This window comes from Mytilus trossulus, chromosome 9 (assembly GCF_036588685.1).
Source record: "Mytilus trossulus isolate FHL-02 chromosome 9, PNRI_Mtr1.1.1.hap1, whole genome shotgun sequence".
NCBI classification, from domain to species: domain Eukaryota; kingdom Metazoa; phylum Mollusca; class Bivalvia; order Mytilida; family Mytilidae; genus Mytilus; species Mytilus trossulus.
In genome coordinates, this window is record NC_086381.1 from 39,738,522 (window position 1) to 39,746,117 (window position 7,596).

A 7,596-nucleotide genomic window follows, 5' to 3' on the forward strand; every position below is an offset into this window, starting at 1 on the left:
GCAGTTCCCAATGAAATAAGCTGCGTCGGGTAGAAATCGGCCGTAAACAAAAGAAATTCAAAAACTCTGTTAACATATTTTGGGTTGATTAAAACATCTATGCAAAGTCTGCAACTGTTTGCAAATTGAGTTGATATAAGAACCCTACAATAAATACCGACGTCTTATACAACCATCTAAATCAAAGTACTGAAGTACTGAAGATCGGATGAGTGCAAGTTCTTGTGGATGGTCAAAAGCACTTGTCTCAGAAAAAACACATCTCTATTCCCGCAATTGAGGTAAATGAACAATATTTTTTTCTATATTTCTAATAGATTGGATTTGAGTAGGCATGCATATTTTCCCGTCAAATGTTCAATCTCCTATGCAGAGTTATTGTTCATTGAGAGAGAGCAAATACCGATAACTCTGCAAGGGAGATTCATTGGCCACAGACCACAATTAATTCCTCTGTCAGTTTTTTTATAACGTTTTGTATCATTAAAAAAATTGCAACATGCACTTTTGTCATTTTGTGTGTGTGTGTGTAATGTATAGTACTAGTCCAAATATACATTTAAAATTCAGAAAGATTGAAGCAACCACTTTTACAAATTTAGCAAATACACATCCATACCCCTATTGACAAGTCAAGAGATGTTCCGAAAACTGTAAATATTACCTTTTGGCACTTGACCTAATCACTCATTCCATATCAAAATCAGTTTAAATACAACATCCAAAGATTTATTTCACCTCTCTTCTTTCATTATCACCCCAAAAATCTAAGAAATGAGTGAGAAAGGGAAAAAAATGAGGAAAATACACTCTAATAAAAAAGGACAACGAAAAGCGGGGTCATTAACTGTGGTCTTGGGTAACAAACGTTCTTGAGATATTCTTCCGCATGCGTTAACACAACTTTTCTATACGTGTGCATAGATATAAAGAATTTTTTACTTATATATTTCTTATATATTTCTAACGACAAAACATTTTCATATAATCAATTTATTTTCTAAAAATTTTTTTTAGGAGTATCCATTGAAAAAATGAATTTATAGCAAGTGGTAAGGAATGTTATTGCGCACTCGATAATGTCCGCGTATTTATCATGTTTATATATTGGACACAATCCCAACACCAAAGTTACGTTATTGAAATCAAAGCGACAGCAAGACACCGGAATGCCCTCCTGGTCATCTGATGTAAAAATCATTTGAATTCTAGACATTGGGATTTGGGAGACTAGCTACACATTTACAAACAACAGACTGCAATTATTTTTTGGGACCAAAAGCGGGGCAAACATTTACTTAAAATATTTTAAGAATCTAGAGGGGACTAAAGATACCAAAAGCCATCAAAACTCGTAAGTCGAAAACAAACTCAAAATACCATGGCAAAAAACGGAAAACGACGAAAGACGAACAATTGTACACAAAACACAACATAGAAATCTAAAGACTAACCAACACGAACCTCCAGAGGTTGTCTCTTGTGCTTCAGAAAAGTAAGCAGATCCTACTCCCCTTGTGGCACCGCGTCGTGTTATTCCGATAAGAGCAACCCCGGTGATAAGTTTGATTCAGTAGGACATATTCGAAAACCCAGGAAGGGGTGTTGGTTGCAATAATTCGAATAGTTATAAAAGGCACCAGGCTAATAATTTGATAGGCCAGACACTCGTTTCGTCTATGTTCCGGACCATATGAGTATTTGGACCATACGCGTATGGTCATGACCATATGGGTATATACTCATATGGTCGGGGTAATTAATACTCTGTTACAGTTTACTTTAAATACGTCTCAACTCTTCTTATGGTATGACTGTTCATTAAAAAGACGCTATCATATAGGTAATTTTATATTAATTTATATAATCGTAACAAAAAGACTAGCTAAAAAAAAATAGAAGTTTCAAATAGTTAATTTTATTTACTTGTCAAAACTATAATAAACACATTTTATACCAATGGTCATTGCCGATTGTCATTACCGATGGTTATTACCGATTTGTTATAACGAGTGAATGGCAATATGTCGACTTAAAAAACTATTTCCAAAAAATTCTTAATGAACTGTTACACAAGATGTCAATTGATAGTAACACATTTTATTTAAGTTGTCTTGTAAATATGGTGTATTGCAGTCGTGTTACGATATTTGAGATCTAGAGCTTCATAAAACATCGTAGATATATCGGAATGACCCAAGACCTCGTTATCACTGTACGCAGCTGCAAAAAGGCTAACTTTTCATTCGCAAACAAAAGATGTAAATGAAAAGGATCGTGCACAAAAAGGACAAGTAAATGCAAAAAGCTATGATACCGTTTGGAAGTAACTGTCACCTCAAGCCTACATGCAAGAATGTAATTAGCGATGAAAACTAACTAGGGCATCAATATTTAATTTTTACGTAGTCTTTGAATTATCAAATTATTACATTTCATGTAACCATCATTGCTTTATTAGATAGTTTTTGTATTGATACGTTTATAATGTAATTTGAAAAAAAACTCTATATGGTCCAAATACTCATATGGTCCGGCCCGTTAATAACCAAACGAGTATTATACTCATATGGTCCGACCATACGCGTACGGTCGGACCATACGCGTATGGTCGGACCATATGAGTATACGCATATGGTCATGACCAAACGCGTATGGTCCAAATACTCATATGGTCCAAATACTCATATGGTCCAGAACATCTACATAAGACCCACCAGTGACGCTCAGATCAAAACAGTTAGAAAACCAAACTAGTATAAGGTTGAAGAGCATTGATGTCCCCAAATTAAAAAGCAAAATTGCCAAATTCGGCTAAGGTCATCTATTACTTGGATGAGAAAATCCATAGTATTTGGTATAATTCATGACTGATTTTGCAAAAAGTAAATTTATAAAAAATCATGTCAACACCGACTACTAGGCTGGTGATACCCCCGGGGACGAAACGTCCACCAACAGTGGCATCGACCCAGTGATGTCAATAGTTATTAAAGGTACCATGCTCATAATTTGATACGATAGACGCGCGTTTCGTCCAACATATCTGTCGTCGTATGTGATCTCCCATTACGGTCAACCAATTATTGGTGGTTGCGTAAAATTTTCGAAGAAATGATTTCAACTTCACCACTTGGAATTCTTTTAAACCAGGTTTAATCCACCATTTTCTACATTTGAAAAATATGCCTGTACCAAGTCAGGAATATGACAGTTCTTGTCCATTCGTTTTTTATGTGTTTTGTCATTTGATTTTGCCATTTGATTATCATGGACTATCCGATTGGATTGTCCTCTGAGTTCAGAATTTTTGTGATTTTACTTTTTAAGTGGCAACCCTGATCCAGGAAATCATGAAAGGAAACAAAGCTTTGGAATATCCGGGAGAAAAAAACTCAATATGCAAGTGCTGCTAGAATTTATCTACGTAGAAATGGAAAGTTCACAATTGGGAAGCTGACATTATCTCTGATGTTGGAAAGTTATAATTTTCAACATCCCCTTATTGATTATTTTTAGATGTAAATCACGATATGAGGCATATTTAGCTGTACCTATTCCATAATTTATTTCAAGTTTTATGGAATTCATGCGCAGTAGTATAGTTTTAGGGTTCTTCGACAGAAAAGATGAGTACTCGACTGCCTTATCCTTCAAGACCAAAAAAATAGAAGCAAGATTAAACAAACACCGATTGACACGTCAGCTAATTTGATTTTAGATTTATCAAAAAAGTATATAGTATGTTATATCGGATTGAATTGAAAATATTTTAAAGACATTCAAAGGATTAAGTTGTAAATCATTTCTTAGGATCGAAATATCCTGTTTTTATCACGTCGAAAGATTCAGTTGTTAAAACGAGATTAATTGTATTTTTAAATGACATTCAAGGGAATAAGTTGTAAAAAAGTCAAAGCATAAAAAACACCGGTTTTAATCAGGTCGAAAGATTAAAAAAGATTGTCGAAAGGAATTTAATACTAGTTATATTTTCAAACGATATTCAAGAAATTAAGTTGCAGCGACATTCAAGGGATTGATTTTTAGTGATTCAGATGTTCAAGTGATTAAGTTTGACGATAATAAAGGGGTAAAGTTAAAAACAAAAGATCAATTAAAATTAAAATTAAAGGATCGTAAAAACCTGTTTTTATTAAGTCGAAATGTTAATTTGTTCAATCACTTCACAACCGTGACCCAGTTCATATCGGTGTGGCTGGTACACATCCCAATTTCCGGACAGACGTCAACTGTACCTGCACGACATGAGGGAATAAAAAAAAATATGAGCTAGTGTCATTCAGTCTCGATCAAGCACCATGGGAAATCGACGATGATGACAGTTTAAAAAAGAAGTGCACCTCTCATTTATAGAATCTCAAGGAACATTCTGTTTCTTCTACGTATATCGTCCCATTGACCAACGACGTCACTGTCCCACAACTAATGGAACAGGTAGAACAAATCTACTATAGACAAGAAAACCAGTCTTTCGATTAAAAGCATTATTTTTGGTGGTATACCAATGAATCTCTTTTACAGCGTTTCATATACATTTTATCACGTAGAGATTTTAAAAGACTGCAACTCCGTCTTCAACGTTTCGAAGTCACCATTTACAATGTACATGTTTGCGTCAGCGACCTTATGCGTAGTGGAAACCCTACATGATCACCAACGTCAGGTTCGTTCTATACCATTTGAACTATCCCTTCGCCGAAGACAATATTGATCCATATCACTACTAGCATTTACCTGACATGCCAGCTCCAGACTTCAATTAAACTGATTGAAAGATTATGTCTTCATCATATGAATATCCGGTATAAGCCTTCCCGTTAGGGGTTTAGTATCGTACCATCATATCATATATGAAAAAAATATAACCCGTTTGATGCCAACAACGGGTTTTTATATGAATGTGTTTAGTTCCAATGCAAAGACCCTATAAGTGAATCAATATTAAGGCCAACATATGCAATCTTTAATTACCGGACAACAGTATTGTAACTATATCCCTTCTTAATACGTCTATTTAAAGGTTTTCTGAGGTGATACTGACATTTTTTAGCTTAATAAAGAATATTTCCATAAAAGATTGGATGTGAAATACCTGAGTTCATTTCTATGTATGTTGGCCTTTGTGTTTGCTGCACTTCCGTGCATCTGTGGATTTGTTTTCCTCTAATAGTCGACGTGAATCTCTCAGTTTCAGTTTGTAACCCGGTTTCGTTTTCTCTGAATCGATTTATGACTTTTGAAAACCGGTATTCTACTGTTGCCTTTATTCATAAAACTAAAATTCCGCAAATTGTAGAACTGCTTTTGTGTGTCTCCGGTTATTTATTTTGAAGTCACCAGAAAAGTTTTATGCTCGAATGAGAACGTTATGTTTTATCTCTTTTTTTTTTTTTCAATCTACATAATGTAAAGTTGTTGCAATTAATTTAGAACAAATATTGAACAAGAATTCATACTTGCCTGCAATATCACGGGTATTTCATACTGTGATGAAAACGCAAGTTAATTATGATCAACCGTTTAATCACAATTAGTGTATCAAGTACAATGGTTGAAATATAAGAATTAACAGCCAATGGTAATAACTCAGAGTCGACTGTGCCTGAAATGAGTCATTGGACATGAATAACATATAAATCTATCAATAGAAATTAAGCCTTGAACATCTGAAAGGAGAAGTTGTATGATTGCGAAAGACACAACTATCATCACTTTTAACCTTGGTTAGCAACTGGAAATATGTCTCCCCACACATACAATCACATTCGGTATCCCACTTTTAAATTTAATTGATTCTGTGATTTTCATTTGTTGGCGAGATCATGTCTGGTTTTTATGTTTGTTTGGTAAATAGGGCCTTCAGTTTTTTCCGGTGTCAATTGTGTTACTTGTGTCATGGGCCTTTTAAAGCTTGTTATAAGGCATTTGGTTTGCTTATAGTTTGACATCGTACGAAGACCTATGGTTGCATACTTATATGTCATTTGGTATTAGGTGGAGAGTCGTCTTATTGGTAATTATACCAAAGGAGGAGGGTCCGTTAAATTTCAAGTTCATTTGTCGAAAGATTTTGGACATTTTTTAAACACTTAAGTGTCTATTTCAGTTGATTCAATCATTTTATGTGAATGATTTTAACTGACTTACTCATTACAACGCTCATATTTTAGCTTAAACATGAAAAATCTATCAAATATGCCAAAAACATGTCACTTTTCAGATGGTTTTTGTCAAAAATGAAAGTGGCTGCATTCGTGTTCATCCTCAACCTTCATATATGTTATGTATTATCATCAAATACAACTTACATTTCAATATCAAGAATGAACACACATGCGGCCACTTTCTTTTAAAACGAAAACCGTCTAAAATTTAACCAAAATGTTAAATTTGTAAGAATTTCAGTAATTTAGCATTACTTTCCAATAAATAACACAAAGTATACATCTTAACAATTTTGTAAAACTGCTATATTTTGGGGCAAAAAAGGGATTTTACTGGACCTACTCCTTTGTTTATTTTTATAAAAAGTATATCATAATTAATGCACATCATTCTTTTACCTTTTGCGGTCAGATTCAGTCAACGAAATCTGTCTATAATAGTAGCTTTCCAGTCAGGAATTTTTCAGTTGTTTCCAATACGTTGGAACTGTTAGAGTTTTTAATTTTACTATTTGAAAAGAACTTTCCTTTTGAAATTTCCTTGGAGTTTGGTTATTTCGTTATTTTACTTGTCTTAAGTCTAATTGTTTCAGCCTATATTTTACATGCGCAATCATCTCCATCTCACATCATATATCGTATTTATACAAAAATGAACCAAAGGTCATACTTATAACGTCTGACTATCTATTGAACACTTCATTCATACAAATGTTTAAAATAAAATAAAAGCCTTAATTTGTCGTTTATCTCACACATATATGAATCGTTACTAATCTCGCTCTTAAGAACTCGTTGACATTTCAATTCAAAATTAAAATATGAATGTATTGAATTTGATAGAATTTGATGACATTGGAATAGAAACAAATGATGTTTGATAACGTTTAATGAATTTATTAAAACAGTTGGCAACATAATGCGTTTTTCAGTCAGTAGCACTATGAACAAAAAAGCCATCTGTGCTATACAATACCTTTAAATAATATATGGAATAATTCGTTGGATTTTCTTAACATAGAATCGTAATGTGTGTTTTCCAAAAACATGGATAAATATCTCTATTTCGTATTTCATTTTGCCAAGTTTAAGAAATTTTGTCAAAAAAAAGCTGAAGATGCCATATTGACAAAGTGGAATACTTATTATTTCAAATTACTGCATTGCTTTCTTGCATATCAAAAATACTTACTATTCCAAATTACTTTCTTCCAAACCACATTAAAATTCTGTCGGGAAACTTCGTGGTCTTTTCTTTCGTTAAATCTCACACAAAAGGCATTGAAATGAAAGAAGAAATATTTCTTTCACAAGGAGATAAATTTGGTTAAATTTGTTGGTACATTAACTTAGATATACATATAATAACATTTAACATAAATGCTTTAATAAGTATAAAGAAATGAGG